The 14,164-nt window shown below is 46.3% G+C and overlaps 1 protein-coding gene across 1 annotated transcript in view; it reads right to left on the bottom strand.

The window, feature by feature from the left end:
• gabbr1b (gamma-aminobutyric acid (GABA) B receptor, 1b) overlaps positions 1-14,164 on the bottom strand; it is a 176,873-nt gene that overhangs the window by 151,027 nt on the left and 11,682 nt on the right. The gene's annotated exons all lie outside the window — the stretch shown is intronic.

The following is a 14,164-nucleotide window of genomic DNA, read 5'->3' as shown; positions in this document are numbered from 1 at the left end:
TTTTCATTGTTTGGCCGGGGGGCGCGACTTATGCGTGAAATTATTCACGCATTTTATATCATTTCGCGTGTTATTTTCACATTAAACCACAAGAGGGTGCTCTCGGCCTGTGTTGATAATCGATGATGTAAGCGAAGTAGAAGAGGAAGCGCTGCATCTTCTTTCTCCGAAGTTGACGGAGTTGCTTAAAAGTGACAGAGGATGAAGATTTTGCTGGATTTAATGATTTGGAGTGACACTGACGGTTTGAGAAACTTTAGCATCAAGAACATGCTATCTGAATAACTCTTAATGTGTTACATGAACATGCCAGGCACGTTCTCCGTTCGTTGTTCATGCGTCATGTGACGTTCGTATATTGTACAATTATTCAACCTGTTGTTCTGCCTTTCAAGATGACATGTACTGTATGTTCTTGGTGTTGGATTTTATCAAATGAATTTGATAACATTTTATTTTAAAAAATGCGACTTATACTCCAGTGCGACTAAGATGTTTTTTTTTTTTTTTTTTTTTTTTTTTCTTATGAATTTCGTGGCTGGTGCGACCTATAATCCGGAGTGACTTATAATACGGGAATCAAATCCAGAACATTCTTGCTTCAAGGAAGCGTTGCTAACCAATTTTTCATTGAAGAACCCCTGTCCAAAATCTTGACATGTTCACAGTGCGTTGTTGGCTGCACTCCAACAGAATGAAGTTTGGAAGAAGAGGCGTCTTCCTTGTCAGTGCAAGCACTCCTTTTCTCCTTGACTGACATTACAGCTGGCTGCACAGACACAAATGTTATCTATTTGCTTTCGAGGACATCTCATTTTGATGCAAATGAGGCGTCGGCTGGCTGTCATTATGGTTGGCGAGATGAGTTATTCAACAATGCTTCACTTCTGAGTTATTGACTCTCAATGTCAGAGTCAGCAAAATATTTTGGATATGGAATGGAACTGAGCTAACTCCCTTTCCAAATAATTAAAAAAGCCAGTGCAGTGGAGGAAAGACGCGGTTTGCAATTGATCTGTGCAGTGTGTCCTTAGATTTTAAGTCCATAAATATTTTTAGTCTTTCATATCAGTCTGAAAAAGTGGCCTCCCTTTGAAGAGTGGCCTCCAGATTCTCAATAGTGTTGAGGTCAGGGGACAACTAAATTGCCGTTACCTCTGCGTCCCGTGTCCTAGACGCATAATTTTCCCGCGGGACGCACAGTTCCAAATAATGTGCATTTTTGGGACGCAAGGAAATTTCTCAGTCAAAACAACCAAAAAACTACGGTAAATCTTTTTTTCCAGCAACGATCGCAGTTTGACAATCGCCACCATTGTTGTTTTGATCTCGCGTGACGAGATTTCCGTTCGCGCGAGACGATATTGGAGAGATCGGCAGACGAGTGCCAAGTTGTGTCACGAAATAAACGAAAGTTTATTGCGGAGATATCACAGAGGAAGCAGCTCAAGTTGTATAGTTTTTTTGTGATAATAAATTGACTTTGAGAAAGCCTTGCATCATTGGAGACAGAGTAAATTATCATATGCAATTGAAGAAGTAGACCATTTCAGAATTCAAAAGACAAATATGACTCCAAAATATTTTTCAACACCTGCCCGGACATCTGTTCTGAGAGCTGAGATCTCATCTGTGTTTGTGGTTACTGTCAGAGTTGTACGACAAAGGGAGCAGAGAGGCGCCGTGACACATCCTGTAAATACTGTGCCAGTTGAGTCAATTGACACAGCTGCTCTCTGATTAATCCTCTCGTAGCATGCTAGGACACAGCCTTTTTTTTTTCACGGTTATTATTCCAATATGAATCAATTAATGTTGACAAGCGCTCAAGCACTCAACAACTCTGTGCTGTTGTGTTGTCATCAAAATCTTTCTATGACAAGCTTTGGGACCAACACAGACATTGCTCCGCGGCTTTGACAGTAATTCCAAGGCAAAAATGTGACTGCTTCCCTCAACATGGTAGTTCAGAGTCAGAAACCTTGAACAACATTAGCAGACATTACGAACATCCATCAAGAATTGTATGACCATTTTTCAGGTAGGGGATTAAAACCAGGCCAAGACCCGTTGGCAGACATTGTTTGTTTGTTTATTTGTTTGTTTGTTTATTGAACATAAAACATATACAGTAATAGTTTGACAGAAAATATAGTAGATAAAAAAGTAAAAAGAAAGAAATCAGTCTTCATTCAACACAGTTATTATGTTCAAGGGAGTAGGATGAAGTAAAAAACGTATCTAGTCCTACCCCGTTATGTGTTTATATCTACTCAATCATTTTTATATCAATCAGAAAAGAAAAAAGCAAGAAGAAGTCTCCATTAAGGCTCATACTTTACCCTTAACCGTGATATTTTTACAACTTGGTTTGTATCGACAGCAATCTAAATGGGGGTACATGAACTCTAAACAGTACCATGTGTCATTCAAATCACGTCTTTATTAGTTGTTACTGCGCAGGAGCGATCAAGTTGACGATTTTCCGTACTGCACTCGAATGCACCAACGCCAAACCCATATTGTTTATGAAATATCCTAGCGACGGTAAAGCCTCTCGATCCCTCGCATGCTTAAGGTCGAGCGTGGTGGAGGATGGACTTGTGTGCGGTTTTATCATTGTTACAATATGAATAAATTGTGGTGTTTTAGATTAAAACTATATATATCCATCCATCCATTTTCCGAACCGCTTGATCCTCACTAGGGTCGGGGGGGCGCTGGAGCCTATCCCAGCAGTCTTCGGGCAGTAGGCAGGGGACACCCTGAATCGGTTGCCAGCCAATAGCAGGGCACACAGAGACGAACCATCCACGCTCACATTCACACCTAGAGACAATTTAGAGTGTTCAATCAGCCTGCCATGCATGTTTTTGGAATGTGGGAGGAAACTGGAGTACCCGGAGAAAACCCACGCAGGCCCGGGGAGAACATGCAAACTCCACACAGGGAGACCGGAGCTGGAATTGAACCCGGCTCCTTTGCACTGTGAAGTCGACGTGCTAGCCACTGGACTACCGGGCCGCCTATTATATATATATATATATATATATATATACAGTCAAACCTCGATTTTCGAACGTCTCTGTTAACGACCAAATCAGTTTTCAACCAAAAATTTCTAGGTTTTTATGCCTTGGATGATGACCGAATTTCGGTTCTCGTACAAACTGAGCGCACTTGAATGCGCCACTTGACTCCTCTCCCATTCCTTATGCGAGGAAGTGACGCTTCCTCAGGTAGACAAGGAAGTGACACTTCCTCGTTTAGCGTTCCATTGTGGCCAGACGTGTTTTTTTTTAAAGAGCGTGGTTTCGGTTTTCGAACAAATTGGTTTTCGAACAGCCTTCTGGAACGTATTATGGTCGAAAACCGAGGTATGACTGTATATATAATTTATCATTCGTATGGATGAAATAGAGAAAGCTTATGATCAAAATGTGGCGAGCATTACATGCCGCGTCAGATAGTGGTACATTGAAATGATTACCGTATTTTCCACACTTTAAGGTGCTTGGGAGTATAAGGCGCACATTCAATGAACGGCCTATTTGAAAATCTTTCACAAATAGGGCGCCTTGCATTATAAAGCGCATAGAATAGAAGCTACAATAGTGGGTGTGGTTGCATTATGCATCCACTAGATGGAGCGACGCTAAAAGGAATACAATACAATACAGCTTTATTTATCGAGAGCTTTCACAACGGCTGCAGCTGTAACAAAGTGCTCTACAGAACATTTAAAATACAACGTCCAAGGAATCAGAATATTGATCCGCATATCAGGCGCATCGGATTATCAGGCACACTGTCAGCTTTTGAGAAAATATTTGGTGCGCCTTGGGAGTGCGGAAAATACGGTAATAGAATATCGGTTACTCTCTTTGTTGTTGTCCACATCCTCGTCAAGCTGTCTTTTTTTTGTGATGTTTTGGTCCAAGCTTGGTTTGAACTCATCGTGCAGCGTGTGGCAGGTCATCCGGTTGTGAAAAACAACTGCACAAGTAACGAATGTAATCTTTGTTCTTTGTATTACTGTTGAAACGTGTTCCCTGTGTTGTATTTTGTGATCAATTACATAAAAACAGTCAGATTTGCGTAAATCACAACAAACACGTTTGCTCCCAATGAACGCTACACGAGTAAGCATCACTGCCTCGTGTCAGGAAGCCGAGAGGAGTCAAGTAGCATATTCGGGTTTGCTCAGTTTGGTCGAAAACCAGTTTTCGGTCGTAATCTGAGGGGTAAAAATCTCAAATTTTCTGGTCGAAAACAGAGAGGTTCGAAAACTGAGGTTTGACTGTACTTTAGTTGTAATATGTGAACTTTATTTTCACTTCATTCTGTTTGGCTCACGTGTTTTAAATTTGTGATGTTTTCTGATTTGTCTTTTTTTTAACCGCTGACGTTTTTTGGGGGACTTGATTCTTGAATAAATTAACATTTATTACCACAAAGACACGTATAAAAGTACCAATAATTTGTACCATTGAGTACCGTGAATCACGACTGACCCGGTTCAAATGTGACCCATCCTAGCTGTGATTCATGCTCCAGTACAAGCGATAAAATGATCATGCATAGAGGAGGAAATGGCCGATCGTGACACAATGTCACCCAAAAACATGAAGATTCACTGGCAGGCCTATTTTGCCTCCATTTGAATCCACGTAAACCATCGCTAACCAATGGTTTACTTGTTTACGATCCTGCCGCACCTAGAAAAAATAATCATGGGAGCCCGAGGAGGGAGCCTGGCCAATTTCAACAGATCATCATAAAGTGACACAGAGGCAGTTATAGTAAGCATCATGTTGAAAATGAAGGCGGGGGTGTGGAGTGGGACTGGGGGTTATACACAACAGCAGGACTAAATGTTACAATTGAAATGCATCCAAAGTGCAAATTGTGACATTAGCCAGCTCATGCAGCCCATGGAGAGAAACTTTTATATCATTATATAGGAAGCAAAGCCGTTCGGACAGTTTAAAAAATAAAAAATTCAACTGGTAGTTCTGTTCGGCAAAATGGCTGCAAAAAGGGATCTGAAAAGATCATAGCAACGGCAGCTAAACAGATCCTGAGGAAAATATGTGACCACGACTCCATTAAAAGGCTAAATTAAGATGACCAGAGTGCGCAACTCCCTTAATAGCTCCTGGCACAAAGGACAAATGTGAGCTACGACAATCAGAGAGCAATGCTACTGTGTGTCGTACAATTACTGGGCTCCGGGGCCTTCTGTGCACGCTCGCGCTGTCAGCACTCCTTTGACCGAGGCCTTATCTTTGTAGGACGCTTTTTTTCGGCTAAAAACAAACAACAAACGCTCGCCAGTGTCTCCTCTTTGTCTACCATTCTGCAATATCACAAATAATCCACCGCCAAAAGGGGTGAGTTTAATTTGTGGTGTCAAATTATCGCCTTCATTGCGACTAATTAATTCCAGTCACATTTAGCGCGTTATGTTTTTTTCGCGTTAATCTCAATTTTAATCGCAAGGTTTATCGTTTCTGTGGGTAGGTTACCTTTTAAAATATTGCTTTTTATGTGGGTTGACACCTGCCAACTTGCGTCGTCAATTCACAAGCATCTACTTCTCATAGGAGACAATGAATATTGTTGGACGTGGTTCCAAAATATTTGCAAGAGAACTTCACACACAGGAAGAAGAAAAAAAAATCAGTGTCCTCCTCTGACTGCAAAAAAGGCAGCAAATCTGGCTAGCGCTGTTGCTTAGCAACCATTCACATGCACTCACTCCTGTGTGTGGATTAGGCACCCAATGATGGTTTGTCTTGCACGGTTCTCATCATCGCTTTTTCGCCCCAGCCCCCACCCTCTCCCCTCTCACTGACAGATTGGGGGAAAAAAAATCATAATAATAATAATTATACACTCCATGCCGTGGCTATTTATTGATAATGTATATGCTGCATGCAGTTTTTTTCATGCCAACAAAAACCCTGATTCATGCTGATCTGAAGGCTGTTTTTTTATAATCCTTAAGAGAGGAAAGGGGAGGGGGGGGGGTGCGGTCATTCTGTTCAGAAGAGCCGCGCCAGTCTTCTGTGTGCTTTTGTTGCCAGTTGGTGGTGCCTAGTCAACTTCCGTCGGCGGAATGGCAAAAGCACAAAAAACAAATTCATCTTTATAATGTAACCCGTAACTGCAGCTCGAATCGTTTGATGCCCTAAATTGACAATGAAGACACCTGCAGCTTTCCCAAAACCGTATCGTGGTTCATGCTTCACATCTCGCGGATTATTAATCCTCTTTACATACATTACAGGAACACAAAAACTTCCATGTGAATTAAAAAAAAAAAAAAAAAAGAAAGAAAATACTTAAACTGTATACAGCCAATATTTAACCCGTTCATGCACAAATAATGATAACCTATAACCTGATAAACTGTCCATTGTCGTAACCGCTGTCCCTGAAAGGGTTAAATACAATGTAATGTTAATATAGGATATAAACTTTAGATAATCGTACCCAGATCAGAATATTTAGCATTCAGCGCTGGGCAATTTGTACAAAATAAAAATAACTTTGGAAAAATTTGATTGAAATCACAACTCCAAAAAAAGATTGGCGTGGAATTCATATCGAATTTTCAAGTATGCTTTATCTTTTTACGGGATAGCTTATTAAACAAACGGCAAAAAGAAAACAACGAGCTGGTCCGCTCAGAAGGACGTTTGGGCCGCTCTGACTTCAAATGGGGGATAGTCAACATGTTGGACGCTTTTGGCCCCGTTTGCGGTGTGGCAATGTGGTGCGGTGTGACAATCACACAGGTCGAGGTGATGCGCAAGACTATAGCCTCTCCCCGACAAGACCCTAGCGTAACCTCCCAGAGGTGCACCACGGTAATGGCAACATGCCAGCTGATCAGCTAGGGATCTCGGAGCAGGAGGGAGCCCCAGAGGTGTTGAGTGCTGGGCCCACGGATGTGGATACGTCCCGATTATTCACCAATCCCTCCCCCAGCTATGGGTCAAACTGGTCCCGCTGCCTTGTGGGTACACTAAATGTGAAAGGCTAAGGGAGAAAACCCTAACAGAAAATCAACGGGCCAGGTGGGCTGGCCACCTGAAGCGGACTGCAACAGACTGCAGACCCGGCAGCTCACTGCAACCACACAGCCCTCAGCCGTCTTGGACTCTTCCTTGCCGCTGACTCAAGGGTAGTGAGGTCAAGTCGTGGACTGGTCATTGTTCAGGCCCCTTCCACGTAAAACATCATCGAACACCATTTGCACCCCTCCCCTTCACCACGCTTCATCACATCATTGACAAAGTCCTGCGGCGACGGGGCAGGTGGGCGACGGGGGCAGGTTATGACAGACTGGAAGCCTTCAGCACACCCCCTGCACGTGGGCGGCTCGGGTCGGCATCGTTGCTGGAAAAATGGGGCAGCGGCGCTCTCCGGTGAGCATCCGAGTGACGAGGCAGCCCTTTTCAGGGTCCGCACTGCCTCCCTCACTCCGAGGAAGGGTCTAGAAAATGTGACCTAGAAAAATGTCTGCCCCAAGACTAAACCCGGGACGGGTAGCCGCACCCGTCGGGAGTCCCCTTTTTAGCGGCCGCAACAACAGGGAAAGTTCACATACCTCTCTCAAGGTAGCAACCTGGAACGTACGTACGCTCCTGGACAACGAAGATCGACCCTCCATAAAAACTGCACTGGTAGCAGAAGAACTGCGCCAGTATAACATTGACATCGCGGTTCTGAGTGAGACCCGCTTCCATGAGGAAGGCTCTCTGTCGGAGCCTGGAGGTGGCTACACCTTCTTCTGGAAGGGTCTCCCCAATGACAACAGAAGACTATATGGGGTCGGCTTTGCTGTGAAGCAGAGCCTACTAAGATCAATCCCAACGTCTCCAATCGGCGTCTCCGAACGCCTTATGAGATGGCGAATTCCACTGGCCCACGGACGCTTTGTCACCCTTAGTGTATACGCCCCGACCCTCACATCCGACGAGGCTTCCAAGGACGCTTTTTATCTACTGCTGAGCCAACAGCTGAGTAACATCGACCCGAGGGACTCCATCCTCCTACTCGGGGATTTCAACGCCAGAGTTGGCAGAGACTGGATGACCTGGAACAGAGTCATCGGCAAACACGGTATCGGTTCATGCAACCCAAACGGAGAACGCCTACTAACTTTATGCACGGAGCATGAGCTAGCAATAACAAACACCATGTTCCAGCTCCGTGACATGCACAAGACCACCTGGATGCATCCTCGTTCCCGTCACTGGCATCTGCTTGACTATGTCATCGTCCGTCAAGTGGACCGGAAATTTGTCTCCCTCACGCGTGTCATGCGTGGAGCGGAAGCATCCACTGACCATCGGCTGGTTGTGAGCTCACTACGCATCCGCGTCCGTCCACTGGCAAGAAGAACTCCAGCTGTACCAAAAATAAACATCAACAAGATCTTCGACCCAGGGTACAGAAACGAGTATCAGGGAGCTATTGCTCAATGGCTCCAACAAAGAGACGACAGCAGTGACCCAGCATCAAACGAAGACCAGAGCCTCTCCGAAAGATGGGAGAACACCAGCAAAGGGATCCTCACAACAGCACGAGAGGTTCTTGGCGTAACTAGTCGCAAACATCGCGACTGGTTCTGCGAGAACAACACTTCCATCAAGAATCTCTTAAAGAAGAAAAACGAAGCACACGACCATGCATTGCATTCGGGTTCCCCGCAGGCATGGAATAATTTCCGCACGCAACGCGCAGAGACCCAGCGGCAATTAAGAACGCTGGAGAACACCTGGTGGACCTCCTACGCCAATCAGCTACAACAGCATGCCGACCAAAATCAGCTTCACCAATTCTATGACGGTCTGAAAGCTGTCTGCGGCCCAATAAAGGGTTCTGTAAGCCCCGTGCGATCAGCCAACGGCGATCAACTACTCACTGACCGCCCTTCTATACTCGCAAGGTGGGCTGAGTACTCTCGGGAACTCTTAAACAGGATCAACCCATCTGATCCCACGATTCTCGACGATATCCCTCCCCTCCCGCAGAGAGAAGAACTAAGCACACCACCAACGCTGGAAGAAACAAAATCTGCTCTCCATGGCCTGAAGAACAACAAAGCCTCTGGTCCACACGGGATTCCTGCCGAGCTATTGAAGTTTGGCGGGCAAGCCCTCCTGGACGATATCCACGGTTTCCTGCGGGAATGTTGGGAGGGGGAAGACGTGCCACAAGCTTGGAAAGATTCTAACATCATCTATTTATACAAGCGGAAAGGCGACAAAACAGCATGCGGAAATAGCAGGGGCATCTCTCTACTGGCAACGGCAGGGAAAGTCCTTGCCCGCATTATGCTCTTCAGACTTCTTTCCACCATAGTCGATGACGTGCTCCCCGAATCACAGTGCGGCTTTCGCAGAGACCGCTGCACTGCAGACATGATCTTCGTCTTGCGCCAGCTACAAGAAAAATGTAGAGAACAACATCGGAACCTCTACATCGCCTTCATAGATCTAGCTAAAGCTTTCGATACAATCTGCAGGGAGCTCCTATGGGGTGTGCTGGGACACATTGGTTGCCCCCCAAAATTTGTTGCGGTGTTAAAGGCCTTTCACCATGGTATGCAAGGCCGGGTGGTGTGTGGAAGTGAAAAGTCCGACCCTTTCCCAGTGGCTGTGGGGGTCAAACAGGGATGTGTCCTTGCACCCATCCTGTTCAACATCTACCTTGCTGTCATGATGAAACATGTTTACAACAATACCGACCCATTACGAGACGGTATCTCGATCAATTACCGTCTCGATGGCAGCCTTTTTAACCTAACAAGATTGAAAGCCAGAACGAAGATCAGTAACACGTCTGTGCTGGACTTGCAGTATGCCGATGATGCTGCAATGCTGAGTCACACGCCACCAGGACTGCAGCTGTCCCTTGGCGTACTCACGGACACGTATACCCGCGCTGGCCTCGTCCTAGATGCAACAAAGACAGAGATTTTGCAGCAGACCACCGACCCCTTTATCTTCCACTCCGGGGAAAATGCTCTGAAGAACACTGGCGACTTCGTCTACCTTGGCTCATCTGTCAACATGAAGCTCGATCTCACACCCGAGATCCAAAGGCGGATCGGGTCGTCAGCTGCAGCATTTGGACGGCTGTCTAAGCGATGCTTCCTCAACAAGAACTTAACTCTTACCACAAAAACTAAGGTCTTTAACGCTGTGTGTGTGTCTGTCCTACTCTATGGTTCAGAAGCATGGGTGCCCTATGCTAAACATCTTAAGCAACTGGAGCGCTTCTACATAAGATAAGATAAGATATCCTTTATTTGTCCCACAATGGGGAAATTTACAGCCTCCAGCAGCAAGAATGTATGTAGAAAGAAGAAGAGAAAAAAAACAACAACAAACATCTTTCAATTAAATACAATATGAACACAAATGGATAAATCGCAGTACTATTTACAATTTACCTTCACATCGTTTAATTATTATTATGATTGTTATTTTTTATTCATCAGCCTGACAGCAGTCGGTAGGAACGAGCGTCGGTATCTCTCCTTCTTGCAGCGCGGGTGTAACAGTCTCTGGCTGAAGGAGCTACCAAGTGCTGTCAGGGCGGGCTGGAGGGGGTGGGAGGGACTGGCCATCATAGCTTTTAGCTTAGTTAGCATCCTTCTGTTGCCCACCTCCTCCAGAGTGTCAAGGGAGCAACCCAGGACAGAACTGGCCTTCCTGACCAGTCGCTCCAGTCTCTTTCTGTCCCGGGCCGAGATGCTGCCTGACCAGCAGACAATGCCATAATAGATGGCCGAGGCCACCACCGAGTTATAGAACGTCTTAAGGAGTGACCCCTGAACCCCAAAAGACCTCAGTTTCCTGAGTAGGAAGAGTCGGCTGTGTCCTTTCCTAATCAGGGTGTCCGTGTTTGTGGACCAGTCCAGTTTGTCGTTGAGAAGAACACCAAGGTACTTGTAGGAGGTTACCCTCTCCATGTCCATACCCTGGATGTTCATCGGTGCTGGTGAGGACTTTTTCCTGCAGAAATCCACAACCAACTCCTTAGTTTTCCTCGGGTTGATCTGGAGGAGATTCTGCTGGCACCAGTCCACAAAGTCCTTTGTCAGTCCCCTGTACTCCCGATCATCCCCTTCTGTAATAAGGCCAACAATCGCAGAGTCATCGGAGAACTTCTGAAGGTGGCAGTTTGGAGTGTCATGTCTGAAGTCCGAGGTGTAGAGGATGAACAGGAATGGAGCCAAAACAGTCCCCTGCGGCGCTCCAGTGCTGCAGAGAAGCCGGTCCGACTCACAGCTCTGCAATCTCACGTACTGCGGCCGATTTGTGAGGTAATCTATGATCCATGCTGTGAGATGGTGGTCCACTCCGGCGTTCTGCAGTTTGCCTCCCAGCAAATTGGGCTGGATGGTGTTGAAGACACTGGAGAAATCAAAGAACATGATTCTCACAGTGCTCCCAGCCTTCTCCAAGTGTGACAGTACTGAGTGGAGGAGGTAGATAATGGCGTCTTCCACGCCGATGCCAGGCTGATAGGCAAACTGCAGCGGGTCCAGTGACGGGCTCACCAGCGGTCGAAGGTGGGCGAGGATGAGTCTCTCCAGCGTCTTCATCAGGTGAGACGTCAGCGCCACCGGTCTGTAGCTGTTCAGCTCCTTAGGGTGGGGGGTCTTGGGCACTGGGACCAGGCACGAAGTTTTCCACAGCAGTGGAGCTCTGCCCAGCTTCAGGCTCAGGTTGAAGATGTGCTGGACAATGTTACACAGCTGGTCAGAGCAGGTCCTGAGGAACTGATCTTGTCCGGACCTGCCGCCTTCCTCACATTCATCTTCCTCAGTTGGTTCCTTACCTGCTCTGTTGTGACGGACAGGCAGGAACCAGGTGACATACTGGGTTGATGAGAGCTGGTCGAAAGAGGAGGGGGAGGAGAAGAAGTCCTCAGTGAGAGAGGTTGCAGTTTGTGGTTGGGGGAACATGAACTGCCTAATGAAAATCTTGGGCATTCACTGGTGGGACAGAATTCCACACACGGACGTCAGAAGCAGACTGCAAGTCCCACCGCTAACGACTCTCCTCCTCCAGCGTCAATTGAGATGGCTCGGCCACATTGTTCGCATGCCACCGGACAGACTCCTGCGGAAGGTGCTGTACGGTGAATTAAGTACGGGGGAGAGGAGCAGCGGCGGGCAGCTGAAGCGTTTTAAAGACAGCATAAAGGTCACTCTCAAGAAGTTCGCCATCGATCCGACCAACATGGAGGAAGCGGCATCGGATCGGGTGGAGTGGCGACGACGCACCCTGGAGGGCGCAGCGCATCACGACGCCTCATACAACCTGGCGGCCCTGCAGCGCAGGGAGAAGCGACATGCCGGACCGGTTATGGACGGCCACTATCGCTGCGACCTTTGCGGGTGCGGCTGCGCTACTCTGGCGGGTCTGAGGGCGCACCAACGTGCGCATCAGCGGCGTCAACAGCGCGGGGATCGAAGGATGGGGGAGCGCAACGTCGTCTTCGGCTACGAAGGACTGGAATAAGCAAGTAAGCAGCCTCAAGGACAAACGCGCATGCATCCTGTTCACAATAACACGCAGTCAATGAGAAATCGAGGTGACCAGACGGCGAGGACGCACGGCGGGGAATCCAAAAGCAAAACAGTCACGGCAAAAAGTGCGCGCTCGCGCTGTCAGCACTCCTTTGACCGAGGCCTTATCTTTGGAGGACGCTTTTTTTTCAGATAAAAACAAACAACAAACGATCGCCACTGCCTCCTCTTCGTCTGCGATGCTGCAATATCCCAAATATTCCACGATACGTGGTAAGAAACACTGTCAAAAATGAACTGCAAACAGGTGTCAAATAATCGCCTTCATTGCGACTAATTAATTACAGCCACATTTGGCGCGTTATGTTTTTTTTAATCGTGTTAATCTCAATTTTAATCGCAAGTTTTATTGTTTCTGTAGGTGGGTTGCCTTTTTATAATATGGCTTTTTATGTGTTAGCGTCCCGTGTTCGAGGTGTTGAGGGTGGGGAAACAATTGTCAGTCACAACCTGAAGCGGATATTGATTGGCTGTAATTATGTTTGCGCTTGTTTAGCAGAAGCGGATTAGCACCCATTGGAGTTGGACGGGCTAGCTAAACAGCGGTGAGGAGTTCTCGGCCCAATGAATGGGAAATGTACATTCCAAAAACACCCTGACGTCACTATTGAAAAGGTAGAGCGGTGTGCCTAATTTGTCAGGAGGAGTTTGCTGACCATCGAAGCAGCTCAAATTTAGCCTCCCATATCAATGCAAAGTACCCAGTCGCGATTGCAGCCACCGCTAACGTTAGCTGTAACGTGACTTATAGATGTGCCCTATACATGAAAACTGTTTTCTAGTTCATTGTTCATTGAAGTTCATTGAAGATGCGCCTTATACTCCGAGGTGCCTGATAGTGTGGAAAATACGGTACTTAAATGCACGCGAAGGCAACACCCACATTTTAGGGTTACTCCACCAAGCGCACATATCTGGCGCTGTTATTTCCATACTATTACAGTATGGAAATAACAGACTCAAGTCCACGGGAAAGTCGACGCAGCCAAAAATGGGCTCTGCTTTTCAGCATCCCTTTAAAAATCTACACCCGCTGGGGGGAAAAAAAAAATCATGTTACGCCACTTGACAGTTACTAGGTGGCTTACGTACATAAAATTAAACAGCTCGGAGGGGCTTATGATCAATCAACATGAATTACCTGGAAGAGGAAGCGAACATTTGATTTGCCGTTGTAAAGCACACCATTCGGGGAGTAGTTCAACATGATCAACAACCATTAAAACTCAAATCAATTTGAGAGAGACGTTCCGTGTTGACTTCCCGCAAACAACAACAACAAAAAATTCTGCCACTATAAATATTCAGAGCAACGCCTCCCTGTTCTTATTTCAAGCTTCAGTGAAACACTTTCCATCCTTCCTGCTGATCATAATTCCTTGGGAAAAAATATATACAGTATACAGTATATATATTTATACACATACTAAATGACGAATCTCAAGTTTGCCACAATCGATGCCCGACTTTGAAGAATCCAATTACAATCTGCACACAAGCTAAACAAGAATGTGCTCGCAGACTCGGACCTCTGTCCACTCACAC

This window comes from Hippocampus zosterae, chromosome 7 (assembly GCF_025434085.1).
Source record: "Hippocampus zosterae strain Florida chromosome 7, ASM2543408v3, whole genome shotgun sequence".
Lineage (NCBI taxonomy): Eukaryota > Metazoa > Chordata > Actinopteri > Syngnathiformes > Syngnathidae > Hippocampus > Hippocampus zosterae.
The sequence above is the reverse complement of the archived record's forward strand: the minus strand, read 5'-3'. Positions and strand labels throughout refer to the sequence as shown.